Raw genomic sequence first — 17,061 nt, 5'->3', positions numbered from 1 at the left:
GTCTGGCTGTGTTTCCCCTTGACCACCTGCCTATCTTCTAGAGCCACTGCCCACCCTTGGCACTCAGGGCTTCCTCCCGAAGTAGAAACGATCCTCAGGCCCTCAGCTTTACAGTTCATAGCTGCCTTAAAGATCGGAGCTCTCTGATATTAATTCCTATATTAGCAATTAGCCCTCCTGTTTCATTTCAACCTTTGGCTCTTTGGGATGGATTTTTATGTATGTGTCATTAATCAGATGGCTGGTATGTGCTGCTAGAAACCCAGGTGGGCTTTATGGCTGGTGACTTAGCGAAGTGGTGTTTTAAATGAACAACATGCCTGCCCCCTCCCTGGGCAGAGCTGCCCTGTGGCAAAGAGGGCAGAGTTTAGATCATTGTAAGCAGGTCAGAGCTGGTGCGAGCTAGGAGACCCAGGATTTTCTTTCATTTTGGACTTCCAGGCTGAGGTCAGCATCTGTATCTGACCTTTATAGATGAAAAGGCTCTTTGTGACTCAAACTGGAGTTTGTTCCATGGCTCTGACTTCCCCCTACCAGGATGGCCGTCCACAGAGCCTGTTCCTTTCTTTCCCATTGCAGAGAGCAGTCTGGGGGCTGCTTATTCCCTCTCTCCCGAGGGCACTGGAGACAGAAGGCTGGGGGCAGGGAGAGCATTGGCGTGTGGGGGCTAGGACCGCTCCAGTAATGGGCTCAGCATGTAGGGAGTGGGACGGGAAGAACATTTCAGGCTGAGGGAACAGCCTATGTGAAGGCTGGAGGTGGGAGGGCTTGGTATAGTGAGAGGTCAGTGTCCCAGAGCTCTGAGTGAGTGGAGGGCCGTGATCCGAGCTGAAGCAGGGCCCGGAGCCTGGCCTTGGGGGCCCTCTGAATGCTGCGCTGAGGGGCCTGGTCTTCGTACAAGGGCAGCGGGGAGGCCGTGAGGGTGCCGAGGCATGGAGGAGCGTGACCAGACTTGCAATTTAGAAAGAGCGTTCTCGCTGCTGCATGGAGACCTGGAAGGTGCCCAGGTGCACAGGAGAGGAGCGGTGAAAAGCTGGGACCGTGTCCTCAGGAACAGGGACAGGGACCTGGGGTAGGGACCTCACACCGTGAGGGGTTGAAGGGAAGGGGCCAACTCGGGAGGCCCCCAGGTTTTACTCCCTGAAGACAGGCCTGGGTGCTGAGTGGGTTCCCGCCTCCTTCTCCTCACTGGAGGGCAGCTGAGTGCTCCCAGGAGCACCACCAAGAGAGCCATGGACAGCCGGCTTGCTATGGGTCCGAGCCTGGTCCTGATCTGCAGCCTGCAGCCCCAGGCCTGAGCAGGAGCAGGAAGGCCTCTGGAGGCTGTGCCTTCTGCTCTGTGAGATGGGCCCACCCCATTCCCTGCCCACTCGCTCCGGGCCCTCAGGCTTGGCACCGCTGCATGGCACCTGAGTAGCAGGGTGAGAAGAGGCGGAGGCGAGAGCCTGCTTGTGCGGTGCGAACCCTCCCAGCCTCCGCTCTGCTAATTAAACCATCTCCTGACAAAACCCAGACTTTCAGGGTATTTGCGAGAGTGTGCGAGCCAGGCCGTGGGTGGCTTCAGGAGTCTGTGCCGCCCGGCCGGCGGGCCTGGGCCTTTGCCAGCGCCCACCCTCAAGATGGCCACCAGAGAAATTCAGCAGGCAGCGCCCAGAGCAGGGCGCTTCAGGGGTGCGGGGCCCACTCGCCCAGGACGGAGCTTCTCTTGCCATGGGACATCTCCCCTTCTTTATTCTCTTCCTTCCTTCCTTTCACACGTGGGCAGCTCTGGCCAGAGGTGGCCTGGGAGTTCACCCATCCCTTGGTGCTGAGTTGGCAGAGAAGCCCAAATTGGGCGCAGACTGTAGCCACCTGCCCCTCCCTACCTGCCCCACTGGACCCAGCAGTCCCTCCCTGTACTGTCTGGGGGGTCTGGAGGCCCAGTTCTGCCAGGCTCAGGGTGCTGCAGAGGGGGAGGGTTCCCTAGCTGAAGCTGCCGTCCTCACAGTGCAGCTGAGCAACAGGGGACCTAGAAACGGCTGCCAGTGGGCACCGCCATCCCCGGGCAGCAGGGAGACAGGAGCAGGCAGGCGCCTGAAGAGTTCTCATCCACCTGGAGTGCTCTTGTGCCTTTGCCATCTCCTCCCAGCAAGGGTAGGCAGGAACTCCCGGGCCCAGACGCTGAGAGAGTGGGTGAGCGGGGGACCAGCAAGGGCCACTCGCACCCAGCTCACTGAGGGACAGGCATCGGCTCTCAGCTCTGCGGGGGGAGGCCCTCGAGGGGACACAGCTGGCAGTGTGCTTGGAAGGTATGGGGACACGGCAGCCCCCCACAGGCCTGCCCTCTTCCCCTCAGGGAGGGGCACTGCGGCCAGAGCCTGCCCCTTCACAGAGCAACTCTAGGCACAAAAGGGGACAGGGCAGGGTGTGGTGGCTCACGCCTGTAAGCCCAGCACTTTGGGAGGCTGAGGCAGGCGGATAACTTGAGGTCAGGAGTTCGAGACCAGCCTGGCCAACATGTTGATACCCCCGTGTCTACTAAAAATAGAAAAATTACCTGGGCGTGATGGCAGGCGCCTGTAATCCCAGCTACTTGGTGGGCTGAGGCAAGAGAATTGCTTGAACCCGGGAGGTGGAGGTTGCAGTGAGCCGAGATCATACCACTGCACTTCATCCTGGGCAGCACAGCAAGACTCAGTCTCAAAAAAAAAAAAGAAAAAAAAAAGAGGGGACAGGAACGACCACTTGCCTGCCAGCTCTACCTGGCAGACCTCACTGTAATGCATCGCCCATGCCCATTAGGGACCATGTCCAGCCTAGAGGAAGCTCAGGGTGATGAACCTGGCGCCACCAGCCAAGGCCGGAACCTCTTCTTTCAGGAAATTGGCCTGCTTTTGTCGGCAGAACAGTGGCTGTTCGACCCCCTGCCTGCCCGTCACAGTGCTCTTGGCTGGCCCTTGGCCGAGGCAGGTGGTGGAGCCGGCAGGCAGCCCTGGTCCCCTCCTGGCCTCCAGGGTCTGGGCACTCTCACAGTGTCTCCTGGCAGCCTGGCTGTGAAGTCAGCCCCACGCTGTCCCCACGCCGGAGCTCTCGAGTGGCAGTTTGAAGCAGCACTGTGCTGGCTGCAGCGCGACATATCCTGCAGGCTCATGGGCCCCTGGGGGGTGGGGGGACCACTGCTGGAGACTCCCCAGGGAGAAAGCGAGGAGCTGTCAGAGAACCCAGGCTCTGCCCAAAGGCAGTCAGCTCCCTCCCTCAGCTGCCCCTTCCCCAGACCCTCCCCTCAGCCTCGCGCTCCTCCATTCAGGTCTCAACCCCTGACTTGGAGCCCCTCTTGGCCTATTTCAGGAGCCCCCTGCTCACTTCCTTCAAGGGCTCTGTGCTAGTGCTGGGGGTCCGGTGTGCAGCACCTCCCTCCGCCTGCTACATCTAGAAACCCAGCCCTCCTCAGACCTCCGCTGTGAGCTGGGGATTCCAGTCCACACATATGCCATCATCCGAGTTACTCAGGTGCAGCTGGGGGAAGCCGCCTTTCCTTCCAGAAGCATCCACTAGCAACCTCAATTCTCTACTTCCCTCCCACCAGCTCTGCCAGCCTCCAGCCCCCAGGGACAGGTGCCCTCTCACTCAGCTCCCAGCTCTCTGGTTTCCCTGCACCAGCAAGAGCCTGTGCCAAGGGATTTTTTGCCTGTATTGGAAATCTCCCACCCTTTCCCTCCTTCCCGTAAACATGCTCTCTCTGGCCGAGAGCAATGCTGTGCGCTCGGCCCAGGCGGCCAGACTTTGTTAATATTTACAGCGAGTGGCTCAGGAAGCTATTAGCTTCCTTTTCTTGTTGTTAATTGAAAGAGGAGAAAATGGTTGTAACACTTCAAAAGAACTTAAAGCGCAGCCTGAGAGACTAGCTGAATTGGGAGGAATGGGGGGAAAAGAGAGACTATTTTAAATAAATAAAGCAAGCAAGCCAGCCCACACCTCACACGAGAGTGGAATGTCATTCCTTCCCCATCTTTGCAGACGCCTGGCTTTCCTCTGAGGTTTCCTTAGTGCCTCTCATTGTATATTTTCCTTTTCATTTGGGAGCCTGCCTTAAGGAGAGAAGGAGGAAGAGAAAGCATTCGCGGCACACTTTTGTTAATAACGAGGCTCTTTGAAGCCACAGCTAACGAGGCCCCTAGTACCTTCACTCCTGGAGCACACGGGGCTGGGCGACCTGTGGCTGCCTCCCCTCCTGGGACACAGGCCCAGATGGGACATTCGGTGAAATCCACTCCTGGGCCCCCCAACCTGGATGTGACCTCTGGGAAGTGCTTCAGCCTCAGTTCCCCTGTGAACCCCAGGCACAGCCAAGGATGCCGTGGTCGTGGGGTCAGGGGTGACTTTCTGAATCCTGGTAGATAGGGGTCAGCATTGAGAGGCCTCTGGCCTCTGTGGTCAGCCTCCCTGAACCACTTTTCCCAAAGACAAATGGTCTCGCCTGCAGCAGCCACACATTGAGCCTCCGGAGTCTGCCCCATGACGTACGCGACCAAATGGCTCTGCCAGTCACCCTGCGGTTAGGCAGGGGCAGGGATGGATGACTCAGGAGGCCTTCACTCCAGGAGCCTGCCATTCATTTCTAACTGACAACTTTTTCTTCCTCCAGGAAGCTTCCCTGACCCTTCCTTGTCCCCAGCCTGCTTAACTTTGTTTTTGGGGATTTTTTTTTTTTTTTTTTTTAAGTTGGAGTTTCACTCTGTCGCCCAGGCTGGAGTGCAGTGGCATGATCTCAGCTCACTGCAACCTCCGCCTCCTGGGTTCAAGCAATTATCTGCCTCAGCCTCCTGAGTAGCTGGGATTTCAGGCACCTGTCACCATGCCTGGCTAACTTTTTTTGTATTTTTAGTAGAGACGTGGTTTTACCGTCTTCCAGGTTGGTCTTGAACTCCTGACCTTGTGCTCCACCCGCTTTGGCCTCCCAAAGTGCTGGGATTACAGGCATGAGCCACCACGCCCAGCCTAAGCTTTGTATTTTTAATAGAGACGGGGTTTCACCATGTTGGCCAGGCTGGTCTCAAACTCCTGACCTCAGATGATCTGCCTGGCTTGGCCTCCCAAAGTGCTGGGATTACAGCCATAAGCCACTGCGCCCGGCCCTGGCCTGCTTAGCTTTGGCCTCTCAGGCTCCCCTGGCACCCTGCTTTCTATCAGCCGGCTATCCTCTGCTTCTGCAGAGCAAGGTGATTCACTGTACCAGACACAGAGGGACACCTTGCCCCCAGCTTCTGGTTGCTGCACAGGCTGTATTAATGGAGGAATCAACGGCATATTGAAGGAGGTGATCACTGTACCACCTCCTCCCTCCTTCCACCCTGGTCAGGCCAGACTAGAACACTGTTCTGTTCTGCGCTCTTAGAGACACACAGCCACACTACAGAGCGGGAGGCCTAGTGGGTGGGGAGTGACCTTGGCCATGACCAAGAGGGGGTGGGGCTTGTTCAGCCCTGTCCAGGGAAGAGGGCAGTCTCCTGTCTTCAGCAGAGAAGGAAGACCAACCTGTTCTGGGAGGCCCAAGAACTGGAAGGACTGGGAGGGAAGGACTGGGAGGGATGGAGTTAAGAAAGAAATCCGTACCAGGCAGAGATGCCCAAAGGTGGGCCAGGCTGCCCCCACCAGGGGCATCCATACCTAGTCTACATGGCCACTGGCAGAGATGCCAGGCAGCGGTGAGCATGCCAGGTGGAGGCCTGGCTTCCCGGCTCACTCAGCCCTTGCCCTCTCCACCGGGGAGTATAATTGTCTTTTCCCAGTGGGCCGTGAGCTCTTACGGGTAAGGACTGTGTCCGCAGCAGTGACAACACCAGCAGCTGACTTGATCGAGTTCTAGATGGCCCAGGCACACAGAGCTGAGATGTTGACGTGGATAATAATAATACTAACAACAACAGTAGTGGCCGCCCTGTGTTGTGTCCGCGGCAGGCACTATTCACACGTCGCCTCACTGAATGCACAGGCACTGTTATTACCATTCCAATTTTCCACCTGAGAAAACAGGTATTCAGGAGCCTGCCCAGGGTCCCACAGGGGGTCTGCTCCAGAGCCTGGATGCAAACTCACTCCCCTCTCCACTCCGGGTCCTCAAGGCCACACCAGCCACTCCGGTGTGGCCAGGGACTAAAGGTCGGCTGGAGGCTGCAAGCCGAGCTCCCTCTGCAGGGTCACAGGGCACATTAGCATATTAAAGGATCTGAGAAGTCCTGCAGCAAAGATGCCAATTGAAGTTTGTTCACTCCAGCGGTTACCCATTGACTTTGTCTTTGGTGACACCTGTTAACCTCCCAGCATTCGTGTCTTCTTCAAACCATGCTTGGGGAGATGCTATGGGTGTTCATGCACCCGTTTACTCAGGCTTTTGGTAAGGGGCTGCTGTGTGCCATGCAGGGGCCTGGTGCTGGTGACATGCAGTGGTGAGGACAGGCCTGTCCCTGCCCTGTGCCTCCCTGGTACCCAGCTGGTGGCTGGCACACAGTGGCACACGTGCCTGCAGCAAGTGAGGGCTGAATGAGAGTGGGAGTGGACGGGGCAGAGGAGCTGGGCTGGGCCATGGGAAGCCACGTGTCATGACCACACGCGGTCTCTGAGTGGCCCCATCTCCTCCCATCGTGGATGCTGTGTCAAGACCTCTGGCCACACCCAACCTCAACCTCTCCAGCGGCATATAGGCCCCTGGGAGGCCCCACCAGCCCTCCATAGGCAGGGTCAGAGCCCTCTGCCCCCACCCCAGGACCCCTGCCAGGCCCAGCACCTCTTCCCTTCCCTTCAGGCTCTGTGTCTCTGGCCTTGACATTCTGATCACATCCCCTGGCCTGCCTGGAATACTAATTCTCCCCATATGAAACCATCCGTGTTTAATTTTTTTAAGAGGCAGACAGAAAGACAAGAACAGGGGAGACGTTAGTGGGTAGGAATTAGAGCCCTCTTTGGAGCCTGAGACTGTGCAGTGACTCCACCCACTCGGGATGCCACGGCGACCCTAACACGGGCCAAGCTTGGAGGCCAGGAAGGACGGTGGCCTTTTGAATACACCAGAGTGTGCTATGGTCCTGGCTTGGGTGGGAGGATTGTTTTTTGGGACCCTCAGGAGCTGAGATCATGTGGGGATAGAGGACCGGCAGCCCCGCTGTCCTCTACCACCTGAGAGCCCAGAGTGACCCCACTGCCCTCAGTATGCTTCCTGCAGCCCCAGAGAGAGGCCTCGGGACACAGAGAAGAGTGGCCAGATAGTGGGATTGGCCCAGCAGCCACTCTGGTGCTCCTGCCTTTGGCTGTGCTGGGCCTCAGCAGCCTCCTGGGGGACTGGGGTAGTGGCCCACTGTCAGGAGGGCTGTTGTGGGAAGAACAGGTAAGCCTTGCTGGAGGCGACAGGACAGTGCTAATGGCCAGTGTCCAGGTGGGGAGTTGGGGCCCCTCATGCAACTTCAGCAGCTGCGCGCCTTGGGCCGAGTGTCTTCTAAACATCAGTCTCCTTATCTGTCGGATGGGGGGATGGTGGCGGCAACGTCCTAGGCTGTGGCAAGGACTCCAGGAGGTGCTGTGCAAACGCCCAAAGGACTGGCCCAGCTCTCCCTGGGCATGCACCTCAGCTACTGTTGTAACCCACCAGCCCCAACTCCACCCCAGCCTCACCCCTGTAGGCTCGTCCCCCACATCCACCTCCCTGGCACCAGTGCAGCCCTGGGGCAAAAGCTGCGGTGGTGCCACCCGCCCCCCAACCTCCCTACCTGGCATCCTCATGTCCCCAGAGGAATGAATGAGATTGTAACGGCAGGAAACTTGACAGAAAATGAAACGTGATGAAATCAGCTACGTGAGTGATGAAATCCAAATCCCAGCCTCCTTCTGAGGCAGGATGAACTCTGTCCCACGCTCCGCGGGCTGCAGACCCCGCAGCGGAGCCTGCCACTGCCCACTTCCCTTGCCCCAGGAGCTGGAGTCTTAGGCCCCCTCCCCATCCCTCTTCTATCCTTCTCCCATGCCCCCTCCCCACCCTCTCTTCCCTCCTTCTCCTCTCCCTTCTCCCCTCCTCCTCCCATGTCCCTCCTCGTCTTCTCTTCCCTCCTCCTCCTCGTCTTCTCTTCCCTCCTCCTCCTCCGTCTTCTTCCTCCCCTCCCTCCTCCCTCTTCTCCTAGGCACAGTCAGCAGTCAGTAACCAACTGACCCAGAGGTCAGAGGTCAGTGCTGCAGATTCTGCCAGTGCCCCCTACAGGGCAGACCAAACTGCGACCACCCTGGCTGTCCCTCCCCCTGCCCTCTCCTGCTTTACTTCATCCCTCAGGGCTCCCTGGGAGTGCAGGGCTGGACCCGACTCAGGCTCTGCTTCTGCAGAGCCCCAGAGACAAACCCCAAGTGCCTGGTGGAGAGACACCGCCACCCCGCCCCCATTTTAGTCTTGGGATGTGGTGGAGAGATGCTGCCACCCCTGCCCCCATTTTAGTCTTGGGACGTCCCCGCCTCAGAGAAGTGGTCTGTTGGTGGCTGGGGACAAGGCCTGGGGCTGCGCAGTGCTCCAGCTGGGACCCCTCCTGCGGCGATGGCTGGCCACAGCCTCCACTTCCTGCCTCATCCCGCAGCCTCCTGGCCCAGCCACCTGTGAGCAGGCAGAGCCGGTCGAGGGAGGGCCCGGGGAAGCAAATGTGGTTATTTGGCCTCCTCCTCCTCCTCCACCTCAGGGGCTGCCTCATAAATTATTATCGACCCACTGCTGCCCGGGCTGGAGGCGAGTTGAGGAAATAAAGCACCAGGCTCAGTAATTGTGCCCTGCTGCCTGAGTTTACTTATTTGTGGCTTTCCTACCCACTAAGAAACGAGACGATAAATAACTGCTGACTATTAGACTCCCAGATGGGAAAAGCAACGCACGATGCATTTCCCGAGGATGAGCAAAGGCTGGAGACCCACACGCCCATTGGCCTTTCCCACACCCTGTCACCCTGTGGACTCAGGCTATTCAGGGCCTGAAACCTGGGGCCTGGGAAGACAGGCAGAGATGAGTCCCTAGCCCCGTGGGGAGAGGGTGCATATCTTCCCCTCCCCCAGCCCCATTCTAGAAGGTTCTGGGCTCAGGATGACACAGCTGTTGAGTCCAGTCACAGGCTTTGTGTTTCCCTTTTGTTTGTTACTTGGATGGAGGGCCTTGTCATAAGTGCTGAAACAATGAAGACGCCACCTTATCCAATCCTCTCACTTTACAGGGCGTGGGGGGCAAACTGGGGCTCAGAGAGGTGAATGCCCTGCCCAGGGTCACACAGGGCAGAGCTGGTCTCGACCCCAGCACCATCATCCTCCTCATTCTTTCCCTGGGGGCAGGACACCTATGAGTGGGCACAGAGACTGGCATTAGGAGCCCTTACCCTCCTCTCAGCCCTGCCCCCACGGGACTGGCAGCTTCCCCGATGGCACCGTCTCAGGGCCTCTCACCCTCCCTCAAGAGCCCCACTTTGTCCAGGCCCTGGGCTGGCTTCTCTCAAGGCATCACCTCCACCCCAGGAGTGGGGCCAGGCTGGGACTGGGGAGTTCCTTGCTCTGAGAACAGTCTCCCCAAGTTTTCAGCCGCTTTCTCTGGTCCGTGGCTGCCGACCCGGCAGCTGGGAAGGAAAGTGCATGGATAAGAGGAGGAGGCTGGAGAATGCCCTGGGGGAGTCAGGGGATGGGGCTGGACCGACACCCGTGTTGAATCCCACCCCTGCTCCGTGAGGCGACGACTCCTCCATGTTACAGATGGGGAATCTGGGCTCAGAGATGGTGAGCCTCCTGCCCCAGGTCTAGGGGACTTGCAGGCCCTATTTTGACCGAGTTTGGGTCCGAATCCCTGGCACACTGGGACACTTGGCTGCCCTACCCCGGTCTCACTGCTGGTAAACAGCAGCACCAAGCCCTGCTCCCCCACCCAGAGCCCGGGGCCCTCACCTCCGCGGTGCAATGCCAGCCCCTCAGCAGAGCACTTGTCCCGTCAGATCACTCCCCGACCCGCCCTGTGCCTGGAAGGCTGCTGGTCACCAGCAGGCTCCTGGGCCCCTGCCTTCCGGCTGGGTTCACAGAGGAGCCACAGCAGCAGGCCGGAGGGAGGGAGGGCAGCCGGCGGGGCACGAGTCCCTGAGGCGTCCCTCTCTTGTCAGTGGCCCTCCCAGTGGCTTCGGTGGCTCTCTCTGAGTCTGGTAACCTCTGCCTCCTCCCCAGCCTCCATGGTGACAGCTGCCCACCTTCCCCTGTTGGTTTCCTAACCCCGCCCATGACTTTGTGAACGGCACCTTCAATACACCCAATTCTACCTGCAATCCTGCCTAGTGCCCCTGCCAAGTAATAACAGAACAGCCACTCCCACCCACCAAGAACCCATCATGTGCCAGGCTCTGTTCAGTCTCTTACTGTCTGCTGTCGTTCATCTCGTGCTCTTAGTGACCTGGGGAAACACACGATTATCCCCATTTCATAGACAGGGCAGCCGAGACCCAGAGAGGTCGAGTGACTTGCCGTGGGTCACACAGCCAATAAAGGTGGCCTGGTGATGTGTGCTGATGGAAAAACAAAACCCCGGGAGGAGGGGGAGAGACCTGCTCCAGGCCAGGAGAAACAAACTGTAAAGGGTGGTGCCACCTGCAGGTGAGAGGAGAGTCAGCCTCCGTCCTGGGTGAGGAAGGGGAGGCTAGGCAGCCAGCTCCTGAGCACCTGCCCTGCCCCAGGCCCACAGCTGCACCTGCAGGGCTCACAGGGAGGATGCTTGTGCCGGCCTTCCACAGGTGAGGACCCCAAGACCTCCAGACAGTCACACCCAAGGCCCCACTGCCCCCTGGTCTATGCTGCCCCTCCCTGGTCCCGCCTGGCCACCGAGCCTAGTGACGCAAGGTCCCCCCATCTCCTGGCTACGGCTCCCCTGGGTGCTTGCCTGGTCCCTCCCCAGAGGAGGTAGCGACTTTTACCAACCTCCCCACCCTCCACCCCTGGAGGAGTCTGGCTGCTTTGGGTCCCTGCGGGGTTCAACTTTATTTTTGCAGAGCACTTTCTGAGTAACAGAACTCCCGGGGCCCTGGGGTGGAGAGAGAGGGGCCAAGTGCCTACGGGAAGAGCCAGGGGAGGCCCAGAGAGCCAGTGACAGGGCCACCAGGGCCTCCACCACCGGGGTGTTTCCACACCACAGCCCCTCTCGAGGCCCTCCCAGCTCTGGTCCCTCGAACAGCTGAGGAGGCCCAGCCTCCCCTCCTGACACAATCCAGGCCTCTCCACCTCTCCCCTGTCGCAGAAAGAAGGAGCTAAGCCCTGTGCACCCACTGCCTTCATCTCCTGAAACAGCCCCCAGGAGAGTGGTCTGTGGACCCCACAGTGCAGAGAAGCCAGCCCTGGGCAGGCGTCCAGCCTCCGGTCATTCAGACGTGCACAGCGTGCTCTGTGTACTGGGTGGACAGGGTGAGGGACCACAAGGGCCAGGCCAGGCATGCAGCATCATGAGATCATCACAGGAGAGTGAATATGAGGACAAGGACCCGTGGCTGCATGTCGTGCAGGGTGGCTGGGGCTGCGGGCAAGGCCAGCCTTGCAGGCTGCAGCGAGTGAAGCTGCAGGATGCTGGTACCAGCTGCGCCCATTTCTTGGGGACTGCGTGCTTGCCTCCAAGCCCAGAGCTCCAGCAAGGGGTGGCAACTGTGGAGAGGTGTGGCCAACTGGACCCTGCCCAGTCTGGTTCCCAGAGAACCTGGCTTTCTTGGGAGACAGACGCACCCCGGAGTCTCCTCGGGCTGGGGACAACCGGCCTGTGGTCAGGGCTGGGCAGGACCTACAGCCGTGGCAGGGGTGGCAGGGTTGGGGTGAGGTCTGGGTGGCAGACCCTGTTCCCAATCCGAGGTGACAGGAGCAGGTTGATTTCCCTGCACAGAGGGCATGGAACTGGGGCAGGGGCCCAGGAGAGCAGTGGGGGCGCTGCACAGGTGCACTTCTGCCAGATCCAAGAATCGGAGACCTCACTGAACCGTGCCGTCATTTATTTTAATGCCTCTGTGGCCCACATTTGGGTCCAGGTGAAATATGGCCCCACATCATTTACTGGTGGGGATGTGAATTGTGCTTTGCTGTGGGAGGACAAACACATCCGGGGGGTGTCGGTCACTGTGGCAGCTGCTCAGGGTGGCCATGTGGCTGCTGTGTGGGTGGAGGCCAGGGAGGGGTCATCTCCCTGCGTCAAAAGGCTTCTCTTCATACCCCGCCATCAAGGAGAGAGGCAGTGACAGCTCCTGCCAGGACAGGGAAGGGCTAGCGGGCTGCCTGCTACCTCCCCTCCCAGCTCCATCCCCAGCCTCCACCCCCAGCACCGCCTGTGGAAGTCACGGGCTAGTTGGAGGAGCGGATGAGGGCTCACGTCCAGCTCCACAGCTGCTTGGGTGATCTGGGTGTGTCTACATCTCTGTACGGTGAGCACGAGAACCTTCCTTCCTCATGCCCTTCTCCCCCTCTCTGTCTTCCCTGAACACATGATGTGAGTCCCTGGAGCATGAATAGGAGTCTCAGACAGAAGTGGGGCTGCAGGGGCCGGAAAAAGCACCCCCAGTCACAGAACCGCTGTGCAAAGGCCTGGAGGCAGGAGGAAGGCTGGCTTTGTGGCTGTCCTGAGACAACTCAGCCTGGGGCAGGGAGGTCAGCTAGGGGACCTCAGGGAAGGGCCTGGACTTCCTCCTGAGGGCATGGGGAGAGCAGAGGGACAGGTTTGGACTGGAGAGTAGAAAGCTGGGGGTGGGGAGGGAATGTTCCATCCTCTGAGCTCGGGGGTAGTCACAAGGGCACCATATGCATATGTAAGATTCACAGGTCTTAGAACTGCACACCCCAGGCTGTGCAGGTGCCGGTATGCACTTTACGCCTCCTAAAACCACAATTCAACAAAGGAAGCCTCCCTCTGGCCCCGAATGCAAGACCTGGGGCAGGGTGGGCTCTGAGCTAAGCCCCTCCTCCCCACTCCAGCCCTGGGGGATCCCACTGTTGAGTCCCGGCTTCCCCTGAATGGCTGTGTGTGCGCAGCCACCCACCCCACCAGTGCTGAGTGCTCATGGCCTGACCCAGCCGACTCAGCTCACAGCCCCCAGGGCTCCAGAGGGAGGGAGGGCAGGGACAGGCTATGGCCACCTCCACCCCCCCCCTCCCTCCCTGAGCCTCCTTTGAGGCTGCAAGCCCACTAACCATCTGCTGAGGCAGGGGCTGGGGGCACAGGAAGGGCACCTGAGCCTCCCCTTCTGCAGGGGTGGGGTGGCCCCTGAGAAGGGCCCCCTTTCCTCACCCCCCAGGACTTTATCTGCATCATCTCTTATTCCTCCTGCATCCCTGCTGGAGATGCTGTTATTCCCCGACTTGCCCAGCTGAGGAAACTGAGGCCTGAGAAGTTAAGGTTGCTGGGAGAAGCAGGCCCCCAATGGACAACACTGAACTTCCTCCTGGGACAGCCTGCAAGGTTGCCCCTGGGCCTGTCTGTGGGTGACCGTCCCACTTCCCAAGGCAGGTAGGCCCAGCCTCCCCACAGCCATGTGGGGCAGAGGAACAAGGCTGTCGCTGTGCTGGCCCACGCTGCGGCCTGGGGTGGACCCCGCGGGCGGCAGGGGACGTACTTAGTGGAAGATTTATGAGCTGGGTTAAAATTTAATTTGGGTGGACAATCCCAGCCAGCTAAGCCGGCTGCCCCGTGGTTGGGCCTGGCCCCCCTGCCAGTCTCCCCCGCCCTCCGTCCCTGGAAGGCAGGCAGCCCGCCGCCCGCAGAGAAATATTAGCACGAATTCGATTTGGGGTGGGAGCAGCGGGCGCTGAGGCTTGTTGGCACTTCAGTTCAAAATTGAACAGGACAGAATCACCTCTGGCCAGGAACCATCTCCGTGGTGCCCAGGGACAGCGCTGCTCTCCAGGGAGCCCCGCTAAGCCTTCCAGCTCCTCACCTGTCCACTTGGGCGTGCTCCTCCAAGCTGCCCTCTGCCCTCAAGCCCCATCCTCTGCCCAGAACCCCCAATCCTCCCTGGTGCCCCACTGCATGGGCTTCAAACCTACTGATATGTTGGGGGATCTGTGCAATGACTGAACCTCTCTGAGCCTCAGTTTCTTCATCTGTAAAATGGGGATAATAATAAGACCCATTGTTATAGTAAAGCAGAGTTAGAACTGTGTCTGCACGTGGCCTCCCCATAGACGGAAACCCTTGCTGTGGGAGGGCAGCACCAAGGCGGGCAGGAGCAGGGGGACTGCAGAGCCCCCCCACACACAGGTCTCCCTGTGAGTCCTGTGGTCTTGCGCCCCTCCTGGGCCGGGGCATTACCTCTTTGGACCTTGGGGCTACGGTTCTTGGTTGCCCAGTCTGGGCTGGCAGGTGAGGGAGAATGCTGGGGTCACCAAGGCACGGGGTGTGGCCTAGGGCTGAGCCAAAGCATCACGGGCACGTGGACAGCCCTGCTCCCTCCTGACTGGCCCTGCCCGACCTGCCCATCACTCTTTGACCCCACTGCCATGCGCTGGGTCCCTTCTAGGCGCTGTCCTAAGTGGGTACTGTCCACCCATTTTACAGAGAAGGAAAGTGAGGCTTAGAGAGGCAAAGAAACTGCCTCAGGCCTGTAGCAGCGATGACCCAAGCCCAGGCCCCGTGACCCCAAGGCTCACTGTCCCCCCACCCTCGCTGCCTCTTCACTGCTGCCTCCACAGCGCCTGCCCACAGTGCAGAGAGGGGGCTTCGCGGGAAAGGTAGGCAGCTCAGGCAGCGGGGGCAGAGCAGGAAATGCACGTGGGCAGAGCACGTGCCAGGGGCTCCTCGAGGTTGGGGGACAGGCATCCCCCACTCTCACACATGTGTTCCTGCTGCCTCTGGCCAGGATCCAGGCATGGAAATAGCCGTGTCACCTTCGGAGGCTGAGTCCCTGTCACTGCTTTGCCCCAGGCCTGGGAGGGGGCTGAGAGGATGGGGAGGCAGCATCCTCCAGGACTGCAGAAGGCGCGCGTGCCATGCACTCATGTACAGGTATACCTGCATGCACACCTGTGTACACGCACACACTCATAGATGCACACACAGACCCGTGTGCAGGATGGCAGGGACACGCTATGGAAACCTCAGTCTGCCTCACCACCAGCTCCGCCTCCTGAGGGACCAGTGAAAGTTAGGCCGGAACCCAGCACGTGTTCCAGTTGTGTAAATGACACTCTTCATGTCAGCCCACAGCAGTGCCGGGCTGCCGCATATGTGCCCCTGCCCACGGGGCCAGCCGCACGCCCTCCTGCACGCTGCTCACACCCACCCAGCACCCCCCAGGTCAGCGCCCCTCACCGGCCCTGGCAGATCCGTCGGTCTGTCGATGCCAACCCCTGCTGACTCACCCCTTGACCTTGGGAATTTGGGGCTGGGGCCCTTCAGGAGTCACCGAACCCCCATTCCACACACTAGCAGAAGACCTGGAGCCAGTCTGGTGAGTCCCATTCCTATTTTGATAACCAAGTCCTAGCTCTGACCCAGCGTTGGCATCTCACTGCGGCCTCTCATTACTCACTTACATGCTTATTTATTTATTCCCGGCTCGTTCTCGAAAGGATTTGTGGCAGCTTACAGAAATACAACATAATATGAGAGGATCAAGAGGAGGGAGGGAGACGGGATGGAAAAAAGCCAGGCACCCGAAGCGGACAGGCTGGGGTTCAAATCCCGCCATTTGCTTCTTTTATTTTTGGGGGACAGAGTCTCACTGTGTTGCCCAGGCAGTGTTGCCCAGGCTGGAGTGCAGTGGTGCAATCTCAGCTCATGGCAATCTCCACCTCCTGGGTTCAAGAGATTCTCCTGCCTCAGCCTCTGGAGTAGCTGGGACTATAGGTGCCCGCCACCACACCCAGCTGTTTTTTTGTATTTTAGTAGAGATGGGGTTTCACCATGTTGCCAAGGCTGGTCTCGAACTCCTGAGCTCAGGCAATCCACCCACCTCGGCCTCCCAAAGTGCCGGGATTACAAGCATGAGCCACTGCACCCGGCTCCATTTACATATTATACCGCTGTTTACTCATTCATCTTTGGCCTGTAGAGTCAATTTGCCCCCCTGAGCCTCAGTTTCCTCACCTGTGAAATGGGGATGATGATACCCACCGGGTGGGTTGTTAATGGGATATGAGAAAACGCCAGGGGAGACTAAGCCAGCACTTGGCACACAGGAGGTGCCAATGGCACACGGCAGCTGCTGTGACGAGGAAGGAAGGCAGAGAGAGGTCAGGGCAGGGACAGATGAGGGCAGAGAGGCAGGGGGCCCTGGGCTGGAGCAGGCACAGCCCTGCCTACCTCGATGTCTGGTGCCCTGTGGGTCGTGGTGATGTCTGAGCTGAGGGAAACAGGGGAAATGGGAGCAGATGACTTTCAGGGGTCCCAAATGCCAAGGCCCAGGAATCCCCTCCGAGTCCTCTCAGAGGAGGATGCTCCACATTCCTTGTGTGAGACCCAGGGGCCTGCAGGGTGGAGCAGGACAGGGGTCTGGGGCTCCAGGCTGGGGGTCCCCAACCCTCCCACCTGGTGCCTGCACTCAGAGGTTCTGTCTTCAGCCTAGGGACCCCTAAGCTTCACCTGAATCTGAACCCCACTTCAGCCTGGAGCTCTGACTCCCATGGCCACCACCGTTAGGCACCGAGCCTTGTTTCACCCCCTGGGACCAGCTCTTGGCCCCAGCCTGGCCCTCAGTCCCTCAGCCCTGCCCTCAAGCCCCTCACCTGCCTGTCCCTCACCTTAGGGCACCCCCACTTCAGGCTCCCTCCCAGCCATCAATCACTCCAGCCATGCTCCTGGCTCCCGTCCTGCCTTCCACGGTCCCCCCGGATCATCCTCCACCCAGCGTCTCCGCTGGCTGCTCAGAGCAGGAGGCAAGATTTTCTCCACCCCCCAGGCTCAGCCACCCTCTGCTAAGCAGGGGCCCAGCGCTGCCAAGAGCGCCAATATTTAAGGGATGTTTCGCGCCTGCTCCTGGCTCTGGCCTGCTCCTGGCTCTGGCCTCCCTCCCGGGGGGCTCCAGGCGCAGCCACAGGAGGGCCTGGGGAGATGGGCACAGCCCCATCTGTTCTCGC

The 17,061-nt window shown here is 59.5% G+C and overlaps 2 protein-coding genes across 6 annotated transcripts in view; one reads left to right on the top strand and one right to left on the bottom strand.

Moving 5' to 3' along the window:
• Window positions 1-17,061, top strand: part of MACROD1 (mono-ADP ribosylhydrolase 1) — a 169,102-nt gene that overhangs the window by 68,713 nt on the left and 83,328 nt on the right. The window lies entirely within an intron of this gene.
• The window catches only part of FLRT1 (fibronectin leucine rich transmembrane protein 1), an 83,711-nt gene that overhangs the window by 20,242 nt on the left and 46,408 nt on the right, over window positions 1-17,061 (bottom strand). Inside the window, exon 1 of one of the 2 annotated variants that reach the window (XM_063693216.1) lies at window positions 7,740-7,871. The exons of the other annotated variant lie outside the window; for it this stretch is intronic. The gene's annotated coding sequence lies outside the window, so the exon portion shown is untranslated. Of the gene's footprint in view, window positions 1-7,739; window positions 7,872-17,061 lie in introns of those variants that run through there. 2 annotated transcript variants of the gene reach the window in all.

This window comes from Gorilla gorilla, chromosome 9, assembly GCF_029281585.2.
Source record: "Gorilla gorilla gorilla isolate KB3781 chromosome 9, NHGRI_mGorGor1-v2.1_pri, whole genome shotgun sequence".
Classification (NCBI taxonomy): domain Eukaryota; kingdom Metazoa; phylum Chordata; class Mammalia; order Primates; family Hominidae; genus Gorilla; species Gorilla gorilla.
The sequence above is the reverse complement of the archived record's forward strand: the minus strand, read 5'-3'. Positions and strand labels throughout refer to the sequence as shown.